Genomic DNA, 10,799 nt, shown 5'->3' with positions numbered 1-10,799 from the left:
CCCATATCCATTTGAGTTTGCCTGACTAAGATTTAGAAGGTGACGATAGCTTGCTTCATACCAACAATCTCTGTGGGATCGACCCTTACTCGCGTAAGGTTTATTACTTGGACGACCCAGTACACTTGCTGGTTAGTTGTGCAAAGTTGTAGTGATCACAATTTCGTGCACCAAGTTTTTGGCGCCGTTGCCGGGGATTGTTCGAGTATGGACAACTGACGGTTCATCTTGTTGCTTAGATTAGGTATTTTTTTTAGAATTCTTGAAGATGAATTCTAGAGTTTCATGATGATTTGTTGAAGTCTGGCTGGCTGTGAAGCCATGTCTAATCTCATTGGACCGAGGTTTCAACTTATCATCACAAGAGCTTGTTGATTTCTATCAATCTTGCTGTTGGAGCAGTGATCTGCTAAGGCTTGGCTGGCTATTGGCCATGTCTAGTGTTTTGGACCGAAGCTTTCTTTGAAAGCTTGGCTGGCTGTGAAGCCATGTCTAATTCCTGGACCGGAGTCTTAGACTAAACATTGCATGATTCCTGGAATTCTCATTGAGAATTTTGATACCTTTATTTTCTTTTTCCACTTAATTTTCGAAAAAAGCACAAAAAAATTACAAAATCATAAAATCCAAAAATTTCTTGTTTGAGTCTAGTGTCTCATTTTAAGTTTGGTGTCAATTGCATGCATTCATTCATGTATCTTCATTAATCTTCAAGTTGTTCTTGATGATTTCTTGCTCTGATCTTTGAATTCTCTTGACTTGAGTGTTTATGTGTCTCATATGCATTCTCATTAGTGTCAGTAGTATACAAACTGCTAAATTTGGTGTCTTGCATGCATTGTTATTTGATTTTAGTTGCATTTTGATTATTCCTCATGATTAAAAATCCAAAAATATTTTTAATTTGTGTCTTTTCAAGTCAATAATACAGAGAATTGAAGATTCAGAACATACTGCAGAGGAATTGCACAGAAAAAGCTGGGCATTCAAAATGCCCAGTGAAGAAGACAGACTGGCGTTTAAACACCAGCCAGGGTGCCTGGCTGGGCGTTTAACGCCCAAAAGGGTAGTAGTTTGGGCGTTAAACGCCAGAATGTGCACCATTCTGGGCGTTTAACGCCAGGATGGCACCAGAGGGAAGATTTTGCTTTTAATGCAAACTTTTTTCAAGTTTTCAAAATTTTTCAAAATCAAATCTTTTTCAAATCAAATCTGTTCATACCCTGGCCCAATGCAAAGGCCCAGGTCCAACTAAAAGGCCTAATCTAAGGGATTAGAGCCTAGCTAAGCGCCGACCTTCACATAAGAAGTCGGCGTCAACCACGACTTGGTCTGAAGAGGTCGGATGTGAGATTAGCTGGCAGATAAACACTCATTCAAATGACTAACCGCCCCTAAAATCTCTCTAACCGCCTCATAAAGCCGTATCTTAACCTCCCCAAGATAATAGGGACGGTCACCACCCTAAAGATACGGCACTACACCAACGGTGGTTATTGGCTCACCACTATAAATACACTGACACCCCTCAGGTATCTCTAAGTCCAATACTCTCTAAGACCTGCTTACACCCTTGCTAACTTAGGCATCGGAGTGTCTTTGCAGGTACCACCCCCCATTCACACGCGAGCACAAGTCGGACGGAGCCTCCCGAGTTGCGGACCTACCCGGAGTTCTCCTCCATCACCCACTTGGGCCGCCAAATGCCATCCGACGTATTAGTCTCTGGTTACCTACCGTAACATTGGCGCCGTTGCCGGGGACCCGCGAGATCATCCCTCGATGGCAGATAGATCCCACGAAGAAGGCCATGTCGAAACAGATTCTGAGCAAGAGAATCTAGACATGGGCAATGACAATGAAGACACAGCCCAACACCAAGACAATGATCAACACAGAGAAGGTACCTCCGGAGTAAAGAATCCGAAGGTAAATTCCTCAGATGGGCATGAATCAGAAAAAGGCGGACCAGCTCACGTAGCTGAACTAATGGGATTGGTCCATAGCCGCCTGGAGCAATTGGAGCAAGAGTGGGAGAAACAAAAGGAAACCGAAAGGTACCTTAAACAAGAGATGGAACGGCGAAGAGAGTTAGAAAGAAAACTCTTACAGCTAGAATCCTCCCTCAAGAACTCCCGCGACGAAGGAGAAGATCAACTCCCGGGCGGAGAAGATCCCTTCAGCGAGGACATAATGAGGGCAAAAGTTCCAAGGAACTTCAAAAGCCCTGATATGGACCTCTATGATGGAACCACGGATCCAAAGCATCATCTAAGCAACTTTAAAAGTCGGATGTATCTAGCCGATGCCTCCGACGCTACGAGATGCAAGGCATTCCCGACCACTTTATCGAAAGCAGCGATGAAGTGGTTCGATAGCCTTCCCCCGAGATCCATCACTAGCTTTGAAGACCTCTCAAGGAAGTTCTTGATGAGGTTCTCAATCCAGAAGGATAAAGTAAAACATGCACCGAGCCTCCTGGGAATAAAACAGGAGGTCGGAGAGCCTCTACGAGCCTATATGGAAAGGTTCAATAAAGCATGTTTGGAGATCCAAGACCTGCCCACAGAGGCAGTCATAATGGGGTTAGTCAATGGGCTCAGAGAAGGTCCCTTCTCACAGTCCATATCAAAAAGACACCCCGTTTCTCTAAGTGATGTACAAGAGAGGGCCGAGAAGTACATCAACATGGAAGAGAATGCAAAATTAAGGGACCTGAGCTGGCGACCTGGACCCACTTCCTCATCCAAGGAGAGGGAAAGGGAAGCCAAGAAGAAGGAAGAGCTCGGTCTCGAGAGGCCCAGGAAATATCACTCTTATACTCCTCTAAAGACTTCTATAGTGGACGTATACAGAGAGATCTGCAACACTGAAAGGCTGCCACCCCCAAGACCCATCAAAAATAAAAAAGGGGGAAGCCGCAGCGAGTATTGCGAGTACCATAAAATATATGGTCACTCCACCAACGACTGTTACGACCTCAAAAATGTGATAGAAAAGCTGGCTAGAGAAGGTCGGCTTGACAGATATCTCATGGAGAGGTCGGACATCCATGGAAAGAGAAAGCAAGATGACATGGATAGAAGAGATCCACCACCGCAGACCCCAGAGAGACATATCCATATGATCTCAGGAGGGTTTGCAGGAGGTGGAATCACCAAATCTTCTCGCAAGAGACATCTCAAAAGAGTCTACCAAATCGGGGAGGAAATGCCCGACCTCCCCACTATATCATTCACAAAAGAAGATGGGCAAGGAGTAATTCCCGGGCACGATGACCCCGTGGTGATAACCATGATCCTAGCCAATGCCCATCTCCACAGAACTCTAGTAGACCAAGGAAGCTCGGCGGACATCCTTTTCAAGCCCGCCTTCGACAAGCTAGGGTTAGATGAAAAAGAGTTGAGAGCTTACCCCGACACCCTATATGGGTTAGGGGATACGCCAATAAAGCCACTGGGATTTTTACCTCTTCACACCACCTTTGGAAAAGGGGAAAAATCAAGGACTCTGAGCATAGACTTTATAGTCATCGATGAAGGGTCAGCCTACAATGCCTTAATCGGCAGAACTACCCTTAATCGCCTTGGAGCAGTGGTATCAACTCCTCACCTCTGCATGAAATTCCCGACTCCAGGAGGAATAGCAACGGTGAGGGGAGATCAAAAATTGGCGAGGAAGTGCTATAACGAAAGCTTAAATCTGAGAGGGAAGGGCAAAGAAGTCCACACCATAGAGTTAGGTGGCGCAAGAACCAGAGAAGAGCTACGACCCCAGCCGGGAGGAAAAACCGAGGAGATACAAGTCGGAGAAGAGGAAGGAAAAAACACTTAGATAGGAGCCAACCTAGGGGAAACCCTGAAACAAAGGTTGGGTGAGCTCCTAAGAGCTAATTCCGACCTCTTCGCCTGGAAGGCTTCCGACATGCCCGGGATTGATCCCGAGCTCATGTCCCATAGGCTCTCGGTTTACCCAGGGTCCCGACCTGTACAGCAAAGAAGACGCAAGCTCGGCCCAGAGAGGACCTCAATAGTAGAAGAGCAAGTACAGGCGCTCCTGGAAGCCGGCTTTATTAGAGAGGTCAAATACCCAACATGGCTAGCCAATGTAGTGCTCGTCAAAAAACAAAATGGTAAATGGAGAATGTGCGTCGACTATACCGACTTGAATAAGGCATGTCCTAAGGACCCTTATCCCCTACCGAGTATTGATGCCCTGGTGGACTCCAGCTCAGGGTACCAATACCTATCATTCATGGACGCCTACTCGGGATACAACCAAATCCCGATGCATGAACCCGATCAGGAGAAAACATCGTTCATCACACCAAAAGCCAACTATTGCTACGTGGTCATGCCATTCGGACTGAAGAATGCAGGAGCCACGTACCAAAGGCTGATGAACAAAGTGTTTTCCCCCCATCTAGGGAACTTAATGGAGGTATACGTCGACGACATGTTAGTAAAAACCAAACAAGAAGTCGATCTCTTAACCGACCTCTCGCAAGTCTTCAACACTATAAGGGTGCATGGGATGAGACTAAATCCCGCAAAATGCGCCTTCGCAGTAGAAGCAGGGAAATTTCTAGGCTTCATGCTAACACAAAGAGGGATTGAGGCCAATCCCGACAAATGCCAAGCCATCCTAGAAATGAAAAGCCCGACTTGTTTGAGAGAGGTTCAACAGCTCAATGGCCGACTTGCAGCCCTCTCCAGGTTTTTGGCAGGATCGGCACTAAAATCCCTTCCATTATTCTCCCTATTAAGGAAGGGATGCCAGTTTGAATGGACTCCGGAATGTGAGGAGGCGTTCCAAGAGTTCAAAAAATTCTTAAGCCAACCTCCTATCTTAACCCGACCAGTACCGGGAAAAGACCTTGTCCTATACCTATCCGTGGCAAACAGGGCTGTCTCATCAGCCCTGATCAGAGAAGACGAGGTCGGACAACACCCGGTCTACTTTACCAGTAAGGTTCTACAAGGCCCTGAGCTAAGGTACCACAAACTAGAGAAGTTTGCCTACTCCTTAGTGATAGCCTCACGAAGGCTACGACCTTACTTTCAGGCTCATACAATAAGAGTCCGTACGAACCAGCCCATGAAGCAAATCCTCCAAAAGACGGATGTTGCAGGGAGAATGGTTCAATGGGCAATAGAGCTCTCCGAGTTTGATTTGAGATATGAAACTCGGACAGCAATTAAAGCCCAATGCCTCGCCGACTTCATTGCAGAATATGCAGGTGAACAAGAGGAAAACCGACTACATGGGAACTCTATGTAGACGGGTCCTCCAACAAGACCGGGAGCGGCGCAGGCATAATATTGGTAGATGGAAAAGGGACCCAGATAGAGGTCTCCTTAAAATTTGAATTTCCGGCTTCAAACAATCAGGCAGAATATGAGGCCTTGATTGCCGGATTAAAGTTAGCAGAAGAAGTTGGCGCTACAAAGGTGATGATCTACAGCGACTCACAAGTGGTGACTTCCCAAATAAGTGGAGAATATCAGGCAAAGGACCCCAATATGAAGAAATACTTGGAAAAAACCTTGGAACACCTCGGGTGCTTAGCGGAAACCGAGGTTAAGCACATAACTCGGGATCTAAATAGCAGAGCTGACGCCCTATCCAAGTTAGCAAGTACCAAACCCGGAGGGAACAACAGAAGCCTGATTCAAGAAACCCTACAAGAGCCCTCGGTATCAAAAACAGAAGATGAACAAGAGGTACTTGAGGTAGTCGGCCTAAACCTCGGATGGATGAATCCCTTAGTCGAATACCTGAAATTCGACATCCTCCCCAAAGAGGAGAAAGAAGCTAAAAAGATCCGAAGGGAAGCACAACATTATACTTTGGTGAGAAATATCCTTTACAGAAGAGGGATATCAACACCATTGCTGAAGTGCGTACCGACCTCAAAAACCACCGAGGTGCTGGAGGAAGTACATAGTGGGATCTGCGGAAACCATCTCGGAGCAAGGTCGCTGGCCAGGAAAGTAATCCGAGCAGGATTCTATTGGCCGACCTTGCAGAAAGATGCCACAGACTTTGTGAAAAAATGCCAGCCATGCCAGATGCATGCAAATTTCCACGTAGCTCCACCAGAAGAGCTCATCAGTATAACTTCCCCCTGGCCTTTCGCAAAATGGGGAATGGATTTGTTAGGTCCTTTTCCCCAAGCACCAGGGCAAGTCAAATACTTGATCGTGGGAATAGATTACTTCACAAAGTGGATAGAAGCAGAACCACTAGCCACTATCACCGCTCAAAGAAGTCGCAGGTTCCTCTACAAAAACATTATCACAAGGTATGGAATACCTTATTCCATCACCACAGATAATGGAACCCAATTCACCGACGCCACCATCAGAAGTTTGGTAGCCAGTATGAAAATCAAACATCAATTCACCTCGGTAGAACACCCACAAGCCAATGGGCAAGCCGAGGCGGCTAACAAAGTCATACTGGCAGGACTAAAGAAGAGATTACAGGAAGCAAAGGGAGCTTGGGTTGACGAGCTCCCCAAGTGCTATGGGCTTATAGGACGACCCCCCAATCCGCCACAGGAGAAACACCCTTCCGACTAGTCTACGGCGTAGAAGCCATGATTCCTATAGAAATCAGTGAGCAAGCCCAAGGGTAATTCTCCATGATGAGGTCGGAAATGTACAGGGGCACAAAGAGGAGCTCGACCTGCTCCCCGAAGTCCGAGAAGATGCCCAGATAAGAGAAGCAGCATTAAATCAAAGAATGACTACCAGATACAACAAGAAAGTCATTCGAAGAACATTTGCCTTAGATGACTTGGTCCTAATCAGAAACGACATTGGAGTCAACAAATCAGGAGAAGGAAAGCTCGCCGCAAATTGGAAAGGGCCATACAAAATCAAGGAAGTGTTAGGGAAAGGTTATTATAAAGTAACCGACCTGGACGGCACTGAGCTACCAAGGTCGTGGCATGCTTGTAATATGAAAAGGTACTACAGTTAGAAGCGAACTCTACTCCCTGATGTACTCTTTTCCCAGCTTCATGATTTTTTCCCAAAAGGGTTTTTTTCCGGAGAGGGGTTTTTAATGAGGCATCATAGTAGAGGCTAAGGGAAACATACTGTCAAGACCCTTAGTAGCAAAAAGGTACCTTCCAAATTAATAAAGATCTTTTTTACAATATCTCTCTTAATATCCTCCTTTATTTTTTATAAGTCTTTCTACGAAACGCGCCGACTTAAGCTCGACAAAACGTGAAAATCCCATGAACCGACCTAACATGGTCGTCAGGATGAAACGACGAGGTACAAGTCGGCATAAAGAGGTTATATGAGTTGATCGTATTAAACTCGGGAACTATCCGACTCCTAAGTCGAAAGGAAATCCGAGTAAGACAAACTCGAAAGAGCTCCGAGTAAAAGAAAACCGAGCTCCGAGTAGATGAAAAACGCATCACAAAAATAACCTAAGTCACAAAAACTCACTAAAGAAAAGTTGAGTATAAAGGATAACAACAGAGATAGGAAAACCTGAAAAAAGCCTAAAGATTGCATACAAGCCTTTGCACGAAAAAGGCTCGAGAAAACAATGCAAGCCAACAAAAGGTTTTTTCCGAAAAGATCAAACATATCCAAAACAGAAAAGCATGTGCACACATAAGGTAACTTAAACCCTTATCCAAAAAAGGGCATTTATTTTGTTTAAAACCCTTATCCAAAAAAGGGCACGGATAGGAATATTTTGTTTACGGCCTTAAAAGGCCAGAAGGAAATTGTTCACAACCACCAACAAATAAATAGGAGTTTAAAAAAAAAGGGGGGACCCACAGGCCGGGCCCCCATATAGCCATAAATAGAAGTCATTTTTTCAAAGTTGAAGAGGAATCACCACCACCAGGAGAAGCGCCACCAGGACCAGGAGAAGGAGCCAAAGAGGAAGTCGGGGCAAGGGTTGAAGAACTCGGAGCATCTTTGGAATGAGGAGGAGACTCAATAATCCTCTGCCCCCGAGTCTTTAGGTCTGACTCGGAAACGACCTCGGGGGCAGGAGGATCAACAATAGCGCCATCGATAACTACCTTGTCAGGATGTAGTGGAGAAAGGTCCAAGTCGGGGCTATGACCCTGACCTGCTCCAAGAAAATTCTCCAAGACTCCTCGGCGCCCTCGGCGATAGAGTCCTCCAACTCAGTATAAGCATTCCGAGAGTTCATCAAATCCTTCCTCACCTCCACCATATCTTTAAATAAGCTTTGATAACTCTCCTGGGCTGCCTTCCTCAGATTCGCCTCCATAGTGCATTGGGCTCGCAGCTGGCTCTCCTTCTCCCGGAGGACATCTCTCTCCTTCCTCAGTTTATCTCTCTCCTCCTTCAACTCCCTCTCATGTTTTTCAAACATAAGAAGCCTCTCCTCCAGCTCCTCAACCTTTGGGGAAGTCCCCAAGGAGCTGAGGGGAGTCTTCTCAAATATGTCCAAAAGTTTGCCACAAACTCCCGCCGCCTAAAACTTTCCTCGGCCAGAGCGGTAAGGTGGTTCCGAACAGAAACATCATCCATATTTATAAGAGGATAGATGTTCTTTCGGACGAATGCAAGAGCATCCGCCTTAACCCCACCTTCCCAAGAAGGGCCAGACTCTGAAGTCTTGCGCTTCTTCTTCTCCGGCTTGGAGAGTAGTTGGGCAGAAGGGAGTGGTCGAGTCAAACTTGAGGAGGAAATAATAATAGGTTGAGAGGGAGTACCCACATTTCTAGGAGGAGGAGGAGGAGGAGGAGGAGAGATGACCGCCTTGGCACCCCCGGACCGAGCCCGGGACTTCGCTTTAGCTTCCTGCACCCTTTGGTAAGACTCCTGAGCATTCTTTTTTGCCATATCTACAAAAGAAACAACCAAGTTACAAGTCGGTAAAACACAAGTCGGCGGAAACAACTCGGAAAAAAGAAATGCATGCACTACCTATGCAAGATTGAACAAAAGTCGACGTCCCCTGAAGGATTTTCCTCGTATCTAAGTATGGGGCCCTCCCCCACGCTTCTCGGAAAAACCCCACAATGGCCGCCTCCACCTCGTCTAGGTCATCTAGACCAATCTTTTCGCAAGGGAGGCGGCAACCAGTAAAGGGGAAAGCGAGGGAGGAATGCTCGTCCAGAAAAAAGGGTGGTAACCCTCTACGGCTTGAACTTTGAAAAAGAAGTTTTTGAAGTCATGAAAAGATTCATCAAAAGGGTGAAATCCTCCGACCTTGAATGGCTCGGAAGGATACCCATTGTTGTTTGTTGTTTAGCCCACTAAAGGGCTTAGTCATATGAAAGAGAAAGAAAAAATCCTCAAGAGGTCGGGAAGTCCAGAGCATGGCTTATAAACTGATAAATCTTCAAAAAACCCCAAGAATTGGGGTGAAGCTGAGTAGGGGCAACTTTACAGTGGTGCAAACGGATATCTCGAAATCGGAGAAAGGAAGAAAACACCCAAACGGGTGATCATACATTCATACATGAAGAAAAAATGAGGGGCCGCCTCATTAACTCTCCCAAAACAGACCCGGTCTTCAAGACCCGGGTTATCAGTTCATATTTTGGCTCGTCCTCCTCCGAAGTACAGAGCCTGTGATGAGTACGAAGGTGAGTGATGAACTCAGCGTCGACCAACGGTTCCTCCCCAAGGACCGTAACGTCAACCCACTGAGAAAGAATGTCTACAGAAGCCATTTTTATATAAAGAAAAGTGGCAGAAACCTACAAAAGGGAAAAAAGAAAAGAAAAATCAAAAACACGGCCCTTAAAGAAGAGAGATTCGAAACTATAACCTACAGGCCAACCTATCTACTCACAAAACAAAACATGCAAAACATAAGGCATGACATGGAAAAAGCAAAACTAACCTTTATCCGAAATGAAGGTTGGAGAAGAACAGAAGTCTTCGAACGCAAGAATGCAGCACGAACAAGATAAGGAGAAGTTTGAAAGATTGCAGAAACGGAAAATAGAAAGAGAGGAAAGTATTATAAATAACCCAGGGGCATAATGGTAAACGGAGCAGTCATTAATGAGATTGCACGTTACCAAAGCCTCAACACTCCCAACGACACGACGCTTGAATGAGTAACTTCAAAACTAAAGGTCGCGAAAATCATGTCGGTTCCAAGACCCGTATTCTTTCAAACAGTCGACTACGACCGAGTTGAAACTTGAACCAAATTAAAGAAATTTGGTCAGTAGGGGATGTTCATCCTGCCATGCAAGCCAGTCAACTAAAGCCTATTAAGATTAGCTAGCTAAGCGCCGACCTTCAATAAGAAGTCGCGTCAACCCGATTGTCTGAAGAGGATGTGAGATTAGCTGGCAGATAAACACTCATTCAAATGAGTACCGCCCTAAAATCTCTCTAACCGCTCATAAAGCCGTATCTTAACCTCCCCAAGATAATAGGGACGGTCACCACCCTAAAGATACGGCACTACACCAACGGTGGTTATTGGCTCACCACTATAATACACTGACACCCTCAGGTATCTCTAAGTCCAATACTCTCTAAGACCTGCTTACACCCTTGCTAACTTAGGCATCGGAGTGTCTTTGCAGGTACCACCCCCCATTCACACGCGAGCACAAGTCGGACGGAGCCTCCCGAGTTGCGGACCTACCCGGAGTTCTCCTCCATCACCCACTTGGGCCGCCAAACGCCATCCGACGTATTAGTCTCCAGTTACCTACCGTAACAAAATCTTTTCAATCAAATCTTTTTCAAAATTAATTTCTTTCCATTTTCAAAGATACTTGCTATCAATTAATGATTTGATTCAACATTTCAGTATGT

This window comes from Arachis hypogaea, chromosome 9 (assembly GCF_003086295.3).
Source record: "Arachis hypogaea cultivar Tifrunner chromosome 9, arahy.Tifrunner.gnm2.J5K5, whole genome shotgun sequence".
NCBI lineage: Eukaryota > Viridiplantae > Streptophyta > Magnoliopsida > Fabales > Fabaceae > Arachis > Arachis hypogaea.
Note: the sequence above shows the minus strand (reverse complement) of the source record.